At 39.2% G+C, this 18,329-nt stretch overlaps 1 protein-coding gene across 1 annotated transcript in view; it reads left to right on the forward strand.

Annotated features, from left to right (window-relative positions):
- B3GALT1 (beta-1,3-galactosyltransferase 1) overlaps positions 1 to 18,329 on the forward strand; it is a 206,263-nt gene that overhangs the window by 83,460 nt on the left and 104,474 nt on the right. The window lies entirely within an intron of this gene.

Here is an 18,329-nt window from a genome sequence, read left to right on the forward strand (position 1 = left end):
GGACAGCATTTTTCAGAAGGCTGACTCCAAATCTATGGAAATTCACTACTGAAATAACACGTTCTATGAATCAAGAACTCTAAAGACATTAAAAACCAATCAAACAAAAATCCTCAAAACTCATTATTACTGTTGCATTGTATTAATTATACATTGCACAATTCCTGATAATGCAATGTCGTGTTCGTGATAACTTTCTGCACTTTGGTAGGATTGGCACTGAGACACTGAGACATTCTGTCTGTTCCTTTGTACATTTTGATTGATAGCTGCTGCATGTATGCAGAGTATCAGCAAGGATGCCTCTGATGGGAGAAGCAGCATCATACAGCTGGAGTTTCTCTAGGACATGCAATATTCATCAGTTGCAAACTTGGGAATGTCATATTGTAAAAGCTACATGATAAAAGACGCTGTGTGGTGTTATAGCTGATTCCATTTGCCATATGGCATGTTATTATTTTGTATTACCTTGGGGAGTGCGCTAAAAGTGAAAGAAGAGAACACACTCAAGGTATATGGAATAATAAGGGCAAATTGCATAGTTCTTAATTATATCAGTACACTCTGTAACTGAAATGGAGACAGAACTAAATATAAGAGTTGAAAGTGCAGTATACTACTTCCCAGCTCCTGAAAAGTAATAAACTCTATCAGGAATATTTAAACAGAAAGAAATTGCTAGCCACCATATGTAAAAACCTACAGACAACCTCAAAGCAGGTTGACTCAAAAGTCAGCAAATGCTATGTGTAATGCTACACACATTCCCAAAATATGGTTTTACATCAAAAGTAGTTTTACATGGGGTAGGCTGGAGAAAACATTTAATCAGTAATCTCTAAATGAGAGCCCATATGCTCAGCTGTAATAAAACCATGACATGAATTATTGGAACAATAAAGTGGAGGGTATTTGCTGAAAACAATTAAAGTAAAAGCATAATAATTAATTGCATCCTTTTGATACAGGTAAGTGAGCTGTCTGCAGGGCCTAAGAAGTTCCAAACAAACAGAATCTCCAAATTTAAAAAGGCTTTCTCTTTACAATATATCAGAATTCACAAGCAGATTCTTATGAATGTGGCCAAATCTTAAGCAAGATTTGAGGAAAGATGGTTCAGTGAAAAAATACTTTGTATTTTACATGACAGTATTTGTCTGCAAATTCCATTCTTTGCATGTCAATAAATTGAGCTTCTCCCCTCTCTTATCCTGGAGTGCCATCTTTGCAGCTGTTATCTGACTCTGAAACAAAATCCAGCCAAGGTTAGATCATTCTTTAGGAGCTATTATTCAGTCACCACTTACATTTTAAATGACAAATTTTGTGATACCAAATAGCATAAACATACAGGCCTGCTGGTTTTTGGCCTAGTTTGGCTCTAAATGCCATAGTCCATTAGATGAGGCATTTTAAGTTAGAGGAACAGAACATTTTCAAATTATTCATGATAATTGTGCAATATTTCAGATGATATCCTCAAAACTATCATCTATTCAACTGTTCAGTTTGAGTAGCCAAAAAGTAGATTGCTCCCATTAGCCAGATCTTTAGTAGGAATAAATCAGAGAAATTCTAGTGACTCTCAATATTTGCACTTGCACTTTGCTTTCCTATTAGTTTTTACCAGCTTTTAGAAAGATATTTTTTTTTTGGTAAGTCATTCAAGTGACTCAAGGTCATTTAAAGCTAACAGAACCTCACAGAAAAGAGAATAGAGGATCGTGGCTATATGGCCCTTGTAAAACTTGCACTCACTGCCAAAACCAGTGCAGTTTACCAGTACCAAGGTTTGACACTGCATTGTTTACATTTGTAAATGCAGGAGGGGCTGAGCTGCAACTACTGTGCAAATTACTGCAGCCATTTTCATTTCTCAGCTAATGTTAACACCAACTCATAACACATTCTCCACTGTATTATCAAGATCTATGAAGTTTTCACACATTTCAGTCTGTGTGCCACTCATGCTTCTGTTCCAGCCATAAAATAGGCTGATGGCAAAAATGACTGATGTCACTAAATGAGGGTTATTATTCAGTGAGAGATAAGGAAAGAAAGGGAGGGAGAGAGGGAGGGAAAAAGCCAGTTCTCACTATTATATTCAAGGGTCTTCTTTCTTTTTAAGTGAGCTGGAATCTTGAATATGAGTTAACTGACAACTGACAGCTCAAGTTTAAAGACTCAGTGTTGTAAATATACTTGATAAATTAGCAAACATTTGTCCATTATTATCTTCTTTAAAGGAAAGCTGTTTATTATTACAAAATAGAGTAATATTTTCCATCTTAGAATGTATTCAATTCCATGCTAATGAAAGATAACTAGTTTGACAGAATCAGTGTTTACCTTACCGTAATAAATTGAGAATTTACAACTACATTTTAAATACTTTGATTTCTGCTATTCTGATAAGCTCTGTTACCCTGACAACAAGCATAAATGAATGTGTTAGGTCATGATAAATTTTCAGTGCTGCAGTTTTAAATTGGTATTGGAAAATAACTTTTTTAAAATACTTAGTAATTTCTGCTGAAAAGATAGAAATATTTAATTAAATATGGGAAATGGAATGTCATTATGAATTTTTAAAACTAAAATCTTATCATAGCATGGTAGTTATTTCTACTATTATTTTTTACTAAATTTACACACCCTTCAAGCTTCACACTGAACAACACGGAAAAACATCAAGAAAATGATAAATGGGAGAGTTTGGGAATTTAAGTCAAGGAAAGAATCATGTTCCAAAGTTTTCCCATGACAGACAAAGTTTTTTCTGCTATTTCACTTTTTTAGGCAGTTAATTTCTTTTATTAATTGATCATGAGAGTATTATAGTATAATCTTGATTATTTTAGATGTGTACACTTTTAAAGTCTTCAAAGAATTTAAGAAAATGCAGATAGGCCAAAAATTTGCTATGCTGCAGAGGTAGAATGCTCAATTACATCTAGCAGGAAAATCAGAAGTAAAGCATTTTTATCCAACCATAGTTTATAAGTAACCAAGGTTGAACAGTGGCCATATCTTAAGAGAATTTCAGAGAGAAAAGACATGATTTGTAAGACATGATCTATTCAAGAGTACATTGTACACTGTAAAACGATAGTGTCAATTACAAACCCCCCAGTTTTAGTGACAATACAGTATTTAAAAACTTGGAAAACTGGTTATATACTCTAGAATAATAAAATTTTTAGTATGGTCAACCTCTGACTTTCACTTCCAGAGGCACTGCTATACTCAATTTTATAAATACACCTCTACTCAAAAACTTGGAAAATAAGCATCCGCTCCATGCTTTAGAGGTGCCTAAAACCTAACTAAATACAATTTATGCATATTTTAGGGCTTATTTTGATGTATATTCAACTGTCAATTCTCATATGTTTCTTCTAAAAAGATACTCTGCTGCATATTTGCAGTACATTATGAACAGATGTTATACCTGCTCTGCTGATTCCTCTTAGAGTACTTATATCTTTGCTAGATTATGAAGTGTTGATTAAATAGTAAGTGAAAAACATGGTGTAGTAAACAAAATATATTAGGATTTCAGTGCTTTTTCTAAATGACGTTATTCAGTGTTTCCGAATTCTTCCTTATTCTTCTTCCTTATTCTGCTTCGAAAATACTTCCTTATTCTAAATCTAAGCTTTTTTATGCCAGCAGAAGCTGACAGACTCTCAAGGTAAACAACTGGCAAATTCTCCTGAGCACTCAGCATGATCTGTATTTTCTGCAGTTCAGTAAAAACCTCAATATCATTTGAGAGTAAGACCATGATATGTCCTTAACAGTCGAACAATGTTATTTCTCATTTTCAGGGGAAATTTTCAGAAAGCAGATCCCATTTTGCAAGTGAGGCTTTTTAACTGCCGTGCCTACACTGCACACTTGGCCAATCCATTCACTAGTACTGAACAGATCCCTATCCTTTTATTCCCAAAGATGTACATGTATGTTTTTGATATACTGTGTATGTTCAAAGACAATTATTTGAGTAAACACAGAATCTGAAAAATGAACAAGGTGAAAAGTATAGAACTATGTTTTCTGAGCAAGGCTCTGCCACCCTTGTTTACACCCTAATCTCCAAGAACACCTCCTGATCGAGCTGCATCCTAAAAGCAACATTAAGTGCTTTCCTGGAACAGATTACTGAACTGCATGCTCAGATGATCACTATAATTTCTTATTTTTAAAGGCAGTGACTGCAATAACATCATGCTAGCAACATTTATGTTATAAATTGTACATAATTGTATAGAAATAAACCTGTGAGGTATCTAAGTCTCCATCAAAATGCAATAAAGTGAGAGGGTTTTTTTAAACCAGAAAACATAAGACTGAACAGGAATGAAAATAGTCTTTTGTAATTCCTTGCTTATCTCACCAAAAGACCATCTGATTTTTATAGTGAGTTAAAACATAAGAGATATAAGTAGTTCTTTGCTGTTTAGAATATTATTGATTTTTTTTGACATCGCAGATGACAGTAGATGTGATTAATGGCTGCTGATAATTGGAGTTTCATTCCAGTGGTTATTGCTTGTCAGTAACAATTAATAGCTCCACAAACCCCTCATTCATTTCACAATATTAAAGACTGATGGCTTCTGGGAATTATGCTAAACTAGCACTTTCAATTAGATTTTGAATTTTATAGTATATTGAATAACAGTTTATGGTTTTATAATAGCAATGATAGTTTATTGTTGCATGGTAATCACTCTCATTACATGTATGTTTATCTGGAGAATTACAATTTTATAGTCATTAAAATTATTCAGTTACATTTCTCTAGAAGTACAGGGTGCTTTGGTCTGTATCAGTAAAGATGGGTTTGAATGTCAGTGACATTGGTTCTGCCCTACTGTTTGATAGGCAAGATGCAATGTTTAAGAGAGGCAAGAAAAGTTTCTGTTCCTTGGTATCAAGCACCAGCTGGAATGGAGTGTTGCACAGCCACCCAGTTGCAAGTGTCCTGCCTACAGTTGGCTGGGCTGTAGATGTAAGGCAGTAACTGTCATTTCCAGAACGGTGGAAGAGAGGAGGGGAAATCTTCAGTAAAGTGAAAGACGGATTTTTGGAGAATCACCGAGAAACATCCTCACCTTTGGCCTTTTCTCCAGTAAAAAAACTTCCTGCAGTCAGAAGGAAAAAAAAGTAAAGAAACAAACAAAAAAACAGCAGGAAGGGAGAAGGAATCAGGGACTGGCACAGAGGAGTGGACAGGGGAGAGAGAAAGAGCTATGTAAGATAAAGTTGATTGAAAATGTCATCTGCATCAGGACAAAATGGTGCATAGACTTTAATGTGAGAGATTGGAAAGGGTATAATTCTTTATTGTGACTACATTAAACTTAGAACAGTTTTTAAAGTTTCTTTACTGAGAAATCAGCAGGCTCTGAAGTTTAACGTGCTTGTAAGATAAATCTTGAAAATATAAGTATACTGATAAAAATTCTGACACTCAGGAAGCCAGTGCATTTCTAACACAGACATCTACATTGTCAGGATCTAAGTCAGAGACCACTGAATAAAGTTCGACAAAGTGGAAAAGGGAACAATGTGGAGAAAGAACTTTATAAAGTAAGCTTCTTAATTAGCAAGGCACATACTGATTTCACTTGCATAAGAGCTTTTGCCTAGGACTCTCCTTGACTTTAATTTTTTGATGCAGAGAATACTATTTTTATGACAATACTGTAAATAAATGTCTCTTCTGCTTTGTCTCGTAACATGCTCTTAAAATTTACTGATAATTTTGATTATTTTTCTAGTTTAATCTTAAACAAATTATCTAACTAATCTCCCAAATAAAGAAAATTCTACTAATGCAATCTTGTAATTTTCTTCCAAACAAGGAAGTTATTCTAGTGTAAGATGAGAAACTGCCCCAAGAAGCAGTAAAAATGACTATGATAATTCTAACAAAATTCCAGGTCAAAACTGCTGTCTGTTGCACATCTCCATTCAGTAGTGATCATATCCAAGTCAATGCCAAACTCTGAATGAAATGAATGAGAACAGGATCAAGACCTTTCTTATTACTATTTGATTAGTTTGTGCAGATTTGCAAAAGCAGAAAATTACCGCTGGTGATAGGAAAACCTCCAAAGATATTCTTGTTTGTTTCCCTGGAAAAATCATACTGTGAAAGTTTGGATAATTATACAGATATATGTAAAACTTCTCTGATATACTTTGCTCCTGGCCTTCAGACCATCTGTTCAGAAATATTTTTTTCTTACAGTTTCATGATTCTACTATTAGTTATTTGTTGCATATTAGCACCTCACAGCTCTAATTAGTATATGTCCTACTGTGGCAGGGGCTATATAGACCAGGTGAAACCAAGTGCAGAGTAAGTTGGGACTAAATACAAAAAATAACCAGCTTTGCAATTCCCAAGGTAGATTTCTGCTAAGTGTAAGTCAGGGGTTTTTCTAGAACAATTTTTTTCTTATAATTTCTTTTCAATTCCCTATGTTATTTGGATAATAAAATTTAAAGGAAAAAAGGCATTGAATTAAATTCACGATTATGATGTAAACCATCGTGACTAAGGAGAACAAAGTATACAGATGTATGCCAGTAATCCAATAGAGAAGGATGAGGGAGTTCAAAAAAGCAATTTGGTTCTATTCTTTGATATAATCTAATAAAACATTAATCTTTCTATTGTGAAACACAAATTCAGGCATTGCGATGGCTGTAGATCCAATTCTAATGTCTTATTCAGACAAATCATTTTCACTGCTCTCATGTTTGACAATACCAACAAAGATAATCCCATAATATATGTCCCATATCCAGCACTGAATTTATCAGGTGTGGGTTATTTATTTTATGACTGAAAAATTTCTGGAAACATCATATAATCCACGTTGGTAATTCAGGTACTGTTTTCAAAATGTAGTATTTTACAAACATGTAAGGGAACTAGACATTGCCTTGAAGCAAACTCCAGGGACGTGGGAAAGCCAATACATCTGGGCAGAACAAGGGATGTCAGAGCTTCATTAGTTGTCACTTTTGGGGTATAGATTCTAGCTTCTGTGTGCCTTTCTTGCTCTCATGTACCCAGCAGTTTTAGTATGCCTCGGGCAATAAGATAATTCAAATATGCATACATTCAATAGCATTAAACTCATCAGAACACACATGCAAAAATTTAGAAGCTGAGACCCAGCTGTTTGCTGCTTTGAAGAATTGTCTGTTATTTTCTTTTTTTTTTTTACTATGAATAGCACCTGTAAGTATTGAGAACAGTGAAGCCAAGCAGAACATAAGCTATAAGCAGAAAGCAGGAACAGGCCACACAAATACTCTTTTGTTCACATGAAATTGAGGTTGTCTGAGTGTGTTTTATAAATTCAGTCAAAACATCTGCTAGAAGAGCTCTCACTTAAGCATTAGCTACTCCATCTTTTCAGAAGTATTCCTAGTGGCTCGGTCCAGAAAACTACTTGTATTACTATGGAGTGAAGTGGGAATAAATTCACACATTGTGCTCTGGAAGACTATATTTAACATGAGAGATGAAGATCATCTTTTACCTTTACTCTAAAACCTATGGCTTTTAGAATTTGGGGATTTTCTACTTATTTACTAATGGTAAGCATATGTTGTGACTGTAGTGCTTGAGAATTTATCTGATTAATAGAAGAAATAAAAACTTAACATTTTACTGCTGCTGTGTTTATGCTTACAGTTTGTAGCTTTATTCCTGAACTTCAGGAGAAGCACGATTCTTTTAGTCTACACGGCCAGTGTAAAAATTCTTTCTCTTCTACTCCTGCATTACACACACACACAAAATTAAATTATAAAAGAGTTTGGCTACAATTTTTAATAGAAGGCTCAAGTATTTTCTCTACTTTTGCAGCAGGAAAAACACACAGTTATATACTAAGAAGATTTTACAGAGGTCTGTATCAGAGCTTCTATGCTAACTCACATCATTGTTACGCTTCTCAGGTGCATGGATTTCAGGCATATGCCTTCTCCAATTTGTCCTTCTTACTTTCTATAACTTATATTTAATAACCAGACAAAAGCTTCTCTGAGCTTTCCTGGCAGGAGGTAATTGGTCTATACTCTGCAGTTTCCTCTCCAGCACTGTAACATACATCAGTTGCTAATGGTTAATTACTTTGTGCACTTGCAGTTCAGCCTCCTGGGGAGTGAAATTAAATTTTGTGGCTTTAGCCTAGAACATGGACTCAAAACACACACATACTTAAAAGTTTTTCTGAGCACTGGTCAGAGAAGTTCCTAGACATGCAGGAGAGGGAGTTGCAGACCTGAGTTTTATTCTAGGTGGCACTTGACTTGATGTTCACTGTTTACATCAATGGCCAGAACGATTTCTCTGTGCTAGCACCGGTGAGCATGCCCTTTCCTCTCAATGAAAGCAATTGTGGTCTGACCATTTATACTGATACTGCTACTGCTGATACCTATGTGCATTGAGTAAATTATGCTCAGATATCTTGAAAACCATGATAAAGAGAACTGTTCATTTTTTTAGTTCTGAGCAAATAGGATGTTTTGAGAAAAACTGGGATCAATTCTTGCAAAATGGAAATCTTCTGTTAATAACTTTTTTTAAGGCATATTAATTCCACTTTTCATATCTGGTTCCCAAAGTAACACTGAGAATGACCTCTAAGAGGTACTACAAATTTTAGAAACTAATGATGGCCACTTTAAACCTTTATAATACTGCAGGAAACTGCAACTGTGTCATCATGCAAACAAAAGAAAACAAATTATCTCAAACAGAAGAAGTCAACAGATGCTTTTTCAGATACAGAATGAGTGCAACTTTCAAGAAATAATTTTTGTCAGGTTTTGTCAGCTTTGTTAAGTTTCCCTGATGTGCCTTAGCTACAAATTGTTTCTACAAGAACAGACTTTATCTTATGATTTGTATGACTATCAGTAATTATAAGAGCCCAGCAAAATAAAAGGCTATTTTTCTCGTGCTAGACAGAGAGCTTAATTAGCAGTAATTTAATTCTGGGAGGAACTCTCACTTTGTCTCCCTTATTTCACAGAAGAGCTACTGCTGAAATATTTTGCCATATTTTTCCTAATGCACTTGCAACAAACGTAGTTAGTGCCCTTCCCAAATCTTCGTTCATGAAGCCCAGCCATGATAGGAAAAATACACCTTGAGCTCTTCCACATCTGTTTTTTAGTAAAAAGAATTTGTATGAAGTATTTATATTGTTCTGAGATTAAAACAAAACAAAACTCCAAACAAAATCACTAAAACTTGTCTATAATTCATTGGGATTTGACTTTGATGAAGATTCTTCCTCTTGAATTCACAGGGAGACAAACTGGCCAAGAATTTATTTCCGTTATAAAAGAAACAAGCAAACAGCAACTCTCAGACCTGAAAATAAAAGTACTTGGGGGTTTTTTTCAACTAAAAACAAAAATACATTTGAGGAAAATAGACAAGTTGTGAAAATTTTCAAGGAATTTTTTAGCCATATGGAATTAAAAAGCCGACTTAATATTTTTCCCTTTCTTTGAAGCAAAGTTCTTTATATTCTCCAATGCTAGGCTACAAATACCAGGAGGAGAACTGCACAGTAATTTATCAGTACCTGGAAACACGTGAGTTTGCCATATGGTTCTTCTGCGGGGAGTTACAGTTCTGAGTTTCACCTATGCAATATTTCCAAGTGAACTCCATCAAGTTCCATTTCAGTGGAAGTTGTCTTATAGAGGAGATTTCCCCTCAGCTATTCTTGTAGAAATAGGCACCCTAGGCATACTATGTATAAACTTTGGACTACTGTCTGGTAGTTCAACAAGACAGAATTCCTGTTAAGTGTACATTTCTCAGAATCACCACCTTTAAATTAGTCACTTAAGAATAAGGTTGGATGCATCCAGTTCTTTCAGCCTATAAAGAACTGAGCTAAGCTTACTCCACTTACAGATAGGGAGGCTGCACTACAGTTCAACAGAACAGCATAGCTTGTTGTAGAATTCTTTTAACTACCTGCTCTGCCTGGCATTCTACTTCCTTGGGAGCCTGAATACATTTGAACTGATACTGTATTAAAAGAGCATAGAAGCAAGTGCTATCAAATTGGCTGTTTGTCTTTGATTACTTCCTCTTGGAACCAAGAATTAGAAAAGAAGTCCTCTAACTCTAATACTAACTTTTTGCTTTGAAAGAAGAATTTCTTCATATTAAACCTCTCATGCAAATACTATCAGATGGATCTGGTTTTCCGTGTTTTTCTACTCTGGGTATTTTAGAAATGGCAGTATTCTGAAGTTCTCTGCAATTTACTTCAGCCATTCTGCATGACTAAGACATTTTGTAAACTCAGAGTGTGAATATAGATTAAGGTAATGTGATAAATTATGCAGAACATAATTGATGAAGAAATGATTAAATGGGAAAAAAGATTTGGAGACTGAGTGAATTTGCATCAAATTCTAAACATTTCCACTGTCTATTATTATTTTGATTAATCAGCATAGGCACCCTTTGTTTATTTTGTTTCTTTGAGAAGGAAGAAGACAAGAGAATATATTGCTTGGATAGCCTTCTCTTATTTTTCGTTTAAAATTAGAGTCGGTACTCTTAAAATGTAAGGCTTCATTTTCCAGAACATTTATAAAGATTTAGCTTCCTAAGTACTTCATCTTATTTAGCATAAAAGAGTTCATATATTCACACCGATAAAGAAAACAATCCCAACACATGCAGAATTTGTAACCCTCTGAATCACAGCAAAGTGGCACTCACATTTTCAGTGAAAGTAGTTCTTTTTGTTTTGTTTAGAGAGGCTACTCTAATTGGAAAATGTTTCTGGTTAGAAATATTTCTGACTTTTTAGTGTAGAAGTTGTAGCATTTGTTTGAAAATAATTTTTTTACAAGAATGCTTCCTGAGTGAAACGGCATCATCACCTTAAAAGATGACAAATACAGTAGCTGTTTTCCATTTGGAAATAAGCAAAAAGGACGAGATATAAAGTACAAGACAAATGTTCTTTAACTGTTTCCCAATGTTTCTTTCAAATGAGAAACAGTAACAACGGGCTATGGGAATTTTTCTTTTCAACTTTCTAAATGATTCCTAGTGGCAAAAGCTGTGTGCTAAAAGACTGCTTCCCCAGAAGATGTCAAGGTAGAGCTGAACACTTACAATATATTTTGAGTGTGTGCATTATAGTCTCCTTTACTCATGTTATATCATCCAGCTGGAAAAACAGTTTAAAACATTTGGGAAAAAAAAATAAGGAAAAATATAATTTCAAAATAGATATAATTGGAACACTAATCCATACATTTGGTCACCTTTCTCATGGGAACTGTCTTCTTACCAAAAATTACATAAATATATTGCAGACAACACCAAGTTGGGTCGGAGTGTTAATCTGCTGGAGAGCAGGAAGGCTCTGCAGAGGTACCTGGGACAGGCTGGATTGATGGGCCGAGACCAGTCGTAAGAGGTTCAACAATGCAAAGCACTGGGGCCTGCACTTGGCCACAATAACCCCAAGCAGTGCTACGGGCTGGGGGCAGTGGCTGGAAAGTGGTTCAGTGGAAAAGGACCTGGGGGTGCTGGTCAACTGCGACCTGAACATGAGCCAGCCTGTGCCCAGGTGGGCAAGGTGGCCAATGGTATCCTGGCTTGTATCAGCAGTAATGTGGCCAGCAGGACCAGGGCAGTGATTGTTCCCCTGTACTCAGCACTGGTCAGGTCATACCTCGAGTGCTGTGTCCAGTTCTAGGCCCCTCAATTCAGGAAGGACACAGAGGTGATGGAGGAGGTCCAGAGAAAGGCAATGAATCGTGCACAAGTCTAATGAGGAGCAGCTGAGGGAGCTCCCAAGAACAAGCCACAGGACAAGAGGAAATGGCCTCAGGTTGTGAAAGGGGAGGTTTAGATTGGATATTGGGAAAAAATTCTTCATGGAAAAGGTTGTCAGGCATTGGAACAGGCTGTGCAGAGAAGTGGTTGAGTCACCATCTCTGGAGGTATTTAAAAGATGTGCAGATGTGGCTTTTAGGGACACAGTTTATTGGTTGACTTGGCAGCACTGGGCTAATGGTTGGACTTGGTGATCTTAGAGGTCTTTTCCAATCTATATGATTCCATGATTCTATGATATAACCAGTGCCATAAAAAAATTCTTTTACATTTCAAAAAGAAACCATCAGAAATGTAATGATGTCTGCAAAAGGCTTCTCTACTGCTATGGTATTTTACTTGAAAGGTAATGGAAAAATCTAAAATTTCAAGACACGGCAGTGTAAAACAATGTTCTACATTGGTTTCTGACTGACACAGAAAGGCTTTCATCAGCAAATTGCTTAGTTAAGCAGTTAGCAAGAGATAGTAACTATGAATTCAGTACATCAATAAATTATTTGTTACATTTAATCAGGTCAAATTAATAAAAGAAAATTCTCAATGAGAGTTAAATGCTGAAATTTTAAATGGAAATCAGTTCTCAGTTGTTACATGTTTTATGTTGTTTGGATGCTATATATGTAGGTTTTTGCTGGTTGAAAAAAATATTCTTTAAAGCTATGTGATTCATGAATTCCATATTGTGCTCCATTCTGCTGTGTGCTTTACCGACAAATTAAATTCTCTGTGAAAGAAGTCCAAAACTGTTGTTCATGAGCTCTGCAATAAAACAGTTTGGGGTTTTTTTCCTTATGAAGCAACAATTTTCAAGTGAATAGGGCTTTATAACACATATTTTAACACTCCTGTAGATTAATAATGTGTTAGCAGAAAAAGACATGTTCAGCTTAGCTCAGTTATCTTTCCATCCCAATTATACTCTGACATTAAATCTTGTGACATTTCATAAGAAAGGCCATTTCACCCATCGCTGCCTCAACTGCTGACAATTTATGCAAGTTTCCCCTCCTAAGAAACTAGTCTAGAAGAAGGTGGCTTTCTCATGTGCTGAAAGTCTAACTGCCCATGTAAATTAAATAAGATGTAGCAAAGTATGTAAAATTGTTCATCTTACGCTTACCTGATGCCTTTGACTACAGAAAGAGGAGTTAAAAGGCTGGCATAAATTCTTTTTTGCAATTGCAATAGTGTTAATGGACTAAAATAAGAAAGAACCATGGTAAAAAATAACAGAGTATTTGCATGTAGACATCTCTCATTTCTTTACAGTCTTTCACATTTGTGAATAGGAATTTACAGGTTTAAATACCTTCTATCTTTTTTTCAAAAACCTGCCGTTAAACAAAACTTTTAGTGACACCACTAAATAAGCCACTGGGGTGTTGTCTTCCTCAAGGCACTTCCTGAGTGACAACCTTTAGGACCAGCATAAGATTCTTTCCCGCGACAACAAGCATACACACTCCTTACCATAGATTATAAATAAATCTCAGCTGGCTGCTCACCTGGCTTCAAAACTGGAAGATCCAAAGCTTGGTCTGAAATAATTAGCCTTGCTGAATGGCAGCTGGCTTCAGGATTTGAATTAGAATCTCCATGCAGCATCAAGCAACAATATATGAATGCATCAGCCGACTTGAGGATTGTCTTGAGGATTTTTGCAGTAAGTTCCACTGTATGGTGGTGTAAAAAAATACTCAAGCCATTTCAATTAACTTCTATATCTAAAATAACAAGAATGTTACGTCAGGTGCACATTAGACTATCATTTTCATATTTTCATGTAACTGTGGAATCACACTTCAGTAAAAGGCTTGGTTTTCAAAAAAAAATTTGAATTCTTGCAGCAATTAATTTTATTCAATTATGAAACAGAATTTTATGGTAACATGGCATATCTGGTCTAGTGTTTAGGTAAGTGTGCTGGTTTAAAAGTTAACCAGCAGGGGGAATGAACCCAACTCAAAGGAGAGATTATAAGTCAGAATAACAATTTATTAAAATAATACAGTAAGTACAATAATACAAACAAACAATTGGTCTCAACCCACAAAAACCCAAATGTGTAACCCAGTACCCTGGGGCCTGAACAAAGTGGTGTTCCTTGGGCCCTGTTTGAGTCCAAAGTAAAGGGAGAGGGGAAGAACCTGCTGGTGGGAGAGCTGCTGCAGTCTGGCCAGAACTGGTGATCGCAGTCCAGTGGTGGTCTAAGTCTGGTTGAGAGCGATGAGATGCAGCCGTCCTCTGGATCCCACGAGTGGGTTGAAAAATGTTCCAAAACTCCAAGATTATATATCCTCCAGTTCAGGCAGGAATGCTTGGTACTCTCCTCAGGGCGGGGAGTTCACAAAGGGTGTGAGGACAGAAACATCCTTCTATCTCACAGGCCTCTTAACACCTAGTTTATAGCCTGAGGAGTCAGGCTCTATGGGCAGAAGGTGCGAATAGTCTATTGACAATAATAGTCTAGTTTCTGGGAAATGACATGGAAGGCTATAGAATACAGTTTTGGGTTACACCCACCATGATGAACTGATCTCAGCTGTCCTAACTAGGACATTATCCACCCCTTATTCTATGCCATCCATGTCATGCCCAAATTAACCCCCTTTAAAAACTATATCCCTTTAAAACTATATACATCTATCTATCTATCTATATATATATATATATACAATGAAACATTACAGACCATTCTCACTCAAAATTAGGTCCCCTTGTGGTACACAACGTGTCTCCCCATCTTTTTGCATTACCCACCAGGTGGAACCAGATCCCTGAGCAAAAACAATCCCTCGGATGGGTTTGCCTTTGCTTGAGGTGGGACTAATCCAAACAGTCTTCCCTAACATTCCTCTTATATGTACCACGGGGACTTTATCTCCATCTACAGTATGCAAAAGTTCTGATTGGGCAGGGCCAGCTCGATTGATGGAACCTCGGGTGTTGACCAACCAGGTGGCCTTTGCTAAATGCAGCTCCCAGTGTTTGAGAGTCTCCCCACACAGTGCCTTCAGGGTGGTTTTCAGCAGTCCGTTGCACCGCTCAACTTTTCCAGCAGCTGGTGCATGGTAGGGGATATGATACACCCACTCAATGCCGTGCTCTTTGGCCCAGGTGTCTATAAGGCCATTCTTGAAATGGGTCCCATTATCAGACTCAATTCTCTCCGGGGTGCCGTGTCGCCACAGGACTTGTTTTTCAAGGCCCAGGATGGTATTCCGGGCAGTGGCATGAGGCACGGGGTATGTCTCCAACCATCCAGTGCTTCCTTCTACCATGGTCAGTACGTAGTGCTTGCCTTGGCGGGTTTTGGGGAGCGTGATGTAGTCAACTTGCCAGGCTTCCCCATACCTGTACTTTGACCACCGTCCACCATACCATAGAGGCTTCACCCGCTTGGCCTGCTTGATGGCAGCACATGTCTCACAGTCATGGATGACCTGTGAGACAATGTCCTTGGTTAAGTCCACCCCTCGGTCACGAGCCCATCTGTATGTTGCATCTCTCCCCTGGTGACCGGAGGCGTCATGGGCCCATCGAGCCAGAAATAATTCTCCTTTGTGCTGCCAATCCAGATCTACCTGAGAGACTTTAATCCTGGCAGCTCGGTCCGCCTGCTCGTTGTTACAATGCTCCTCATTAGCCCGTTTCTTGCCTACATGAGCGTCTACGTGACGGACCTTCACACTCAGCTTCTCTACCCGGCCAGCGATGTCCTGCCACATCTCCGCCGCCCAGATGGGTTTCCCTTGGCGCTGCCAGTTGGCCTTTTTCCATCGCTCCAGCCATCCCCACAGAGCATTGGCCACCATCCATGAGTCAGTGTAGAGATAGAGTCTTGGCCACTTCTCTCGTTCAGCTATATCCAAAGCCAACTGAACGGCTTTAAGCTCTGCAAACTGACTTGACCCACCTTGTCCTTCAGTCGCTTCTGCAACTCGCCGTGTGGGACTCCATACAGCTGCCTTCCATTTTCGGTTTGTCCCTACAATGCGGCAGGAGCCATCCGTGAAGAGCACATATCGCCTTTCATCTGCGGGTAGCTTGTCATATGGTGGGGCCTCCTCAGCCCGTGTCACCTTCTCCTCCTCTTCTTCAGAGGATAGTCCGAAACTCTCACCTTCGGGCCAATTGGTGATAATTTCCAGAATCCCAGGGCGATTAGGATTCCCTATCCGGGTTCGCTGCGTGATCAGAGCCATCCACTTACTCCATGTGGCATCGGTGGCATGATGTGTGGAAGGAACTCTTCCCTTGAACATCCAGCCCAGCACTGGTAGTCGGGGTGCCAGGAGGAGCTGCGCTTCGGTGCCGATTACTTCTGAGGCAGCTCGAACTCCTTCATAGGCAGCCAGGATCTCTTTCTCAGTTGGTGTATAGCTGGCTTCAGATCCTTTGTATCCCCGACTCCAGAATCCCAGCGGTCGTCCTCGGGTCTCCCCAGGCACTTTCTGCCAGAGGCTCCAAGAAGGGCCATTCTCCCCGGCTGCGGTGTAGAGCACGTTCTTCACGTCCTGTCCTGTCCTTACTGGCCCAAGGGCTACTGCATGGGCAATCTCCTGTTTAATTTGTTCAAAGGCTTGTTGTTGTTCGGGGCCCCACTGGAAATCATTTTTCTTCCGTGTCACAAGGTAGAGAGGGCTTACAATCTGACTATACTCGGGGATATGCATCCTCCAAAAGCCCACAGCGCCTAGGAAAGCCTGTGTTTCCTTCTTGCTGGTTGGTGGGGACATGGCTGCTATTTTGTTAATCACCTCCATTGGAATTAGGCGGCGTCCATCTTGCCACTTCACTCCTAGGAACTGAATTTCCTGAGCAGGTCCCTTGACCTTACTCCGTTTAATGGCAAAACCGGCTCTTAGGAGAATCTGGATTATCTTCTCTCCTTTCTCGAAGACTTCGCCCGCTGTGTTCCCCCATACAATGATGTCATCAATGTACTGTAGGTGCTCTGGAGCCTCACCCTTTTCCAGTGCAGTCTGGATCAGTCCATGGCAAATGCTGGGACTGTGTTTCCACCCCTGAGGCAGTCGATTCCAGGTGTACTGCACACCTCTCCAAGTGAAAGCAAATTGTGGCCTGCACTCCGCTGCCAAAGGAATGGAGAAAAAGGCATTGGCTATGTCAATGGTGGCATACCACTTGGCTTCCTTGGACTCCAGCTCATACTGGAGCTCCAGCATGTCCGGCACAGCAGCACTCAGGGGTGGTGTGACTTCATTGAGTCCACGGTAATCCACCGTCAGCCTCCACTCTCCGCTGGACTTACGCACTGGCCATATAGGGCTATTAAAGGGTGAGCGAGTCTTGCTGACCACCCCCTGGGTCTCCAGTTCACGGATCATCTTTTGTATAGGGGTCACAGAGTCTCGGTCGGTGCGGTATTGCCGACGGTGCACTGTTGCTGTGGCTATCGGTATTTGTTGTATTTATGGTATTTGTTCCTTTTTTCAGTTCACGTACCCGGGCTGCTAAGGAAGAGGTGGGTTTCCCATCCCACTTCCTCATATCTTCTCCATGCTCACGGAGGTAAAACCATAGATCGCTACGTGGAGTGTACCTTCTCTCCTTAGCTTGGGGACGCTGGCTCCTGATAGCAGAGACTCTTGTTTGTCTTGGCGAGATATGGGAAATCCCTTCCTTAATTTCTTCTCTTAGCTTCTGGTGTCCCTCTTCAATTTTCTCTTCCAGGCTTCGGACGTGTTCAGCCAGTTTGGTTTCCACAGATGAGACGTGGGCTCGTAATGGGGCGGTGACAGTGTCTTCATAAATCCTGAGTTTGCTAACCAATGCTCCCACCTTGTCCTCTCCCTCCCTCCATTGCAGCGTTGCTAAGTAGCGGGAATACATTTCTGGCCCGAGTCGTGCAAACTTTAACCACATTTGGGAGGTGCACTGTACGCCATCTGGACTCTTAGGGAATCTTTCATCCTCTGAAAAGATTATCTCCAGTACAGCTAACTCCCTTAAGCACCGGATACCTTGTTCCATCGTGTTCCACTGTCCTTGCTGTACGTGGAGGTCCTCCTTGCAAAGGTATCTCTCCCTCACACTGGACAACAGTCGCCGCCAGAGGCTGAGAGTTTCCTGCCTCCTTCCAATCCCCTGATCAATGACTACATCTCGAGACAGGGATCCCAGCTGTCTGGCTTCACTCCCATCTAGGATCGTATCGTTAGCTGCGGCATCCCAGATTCGGAGCAGCCAGGTCAGAATGGACTCGTTCGCCTGTCGTGTGAACTCTCTCCGGAGCTCACGTAGCTCACCCAGGGATAGGGACCGAGTGATTATTTCTGGCTCTGTCTCCTCCGGTGGATGTGAAGGTCCCGCCTCTTCGTCATCATTTGCTATGCGAACTGATTTAGTCTTTGATTTCCTTTTCTGGACAGGGGCG

This window comes from Manacus candei, unplaced genomic scaffold (assembly GCF_025592945.1).
Source record: "Manacus candei isolate 608988 ecotype Guabito, Panama unplaced genomic scaffold, ASM2559294v1 h1tg000023l, whole genome shotgun sequence".
Lineage (NCBI taxonomy): Eukaryota > Metazoa > Chordata > Aves > Passeriformes > Pipridae > Manacus > Manacus candei.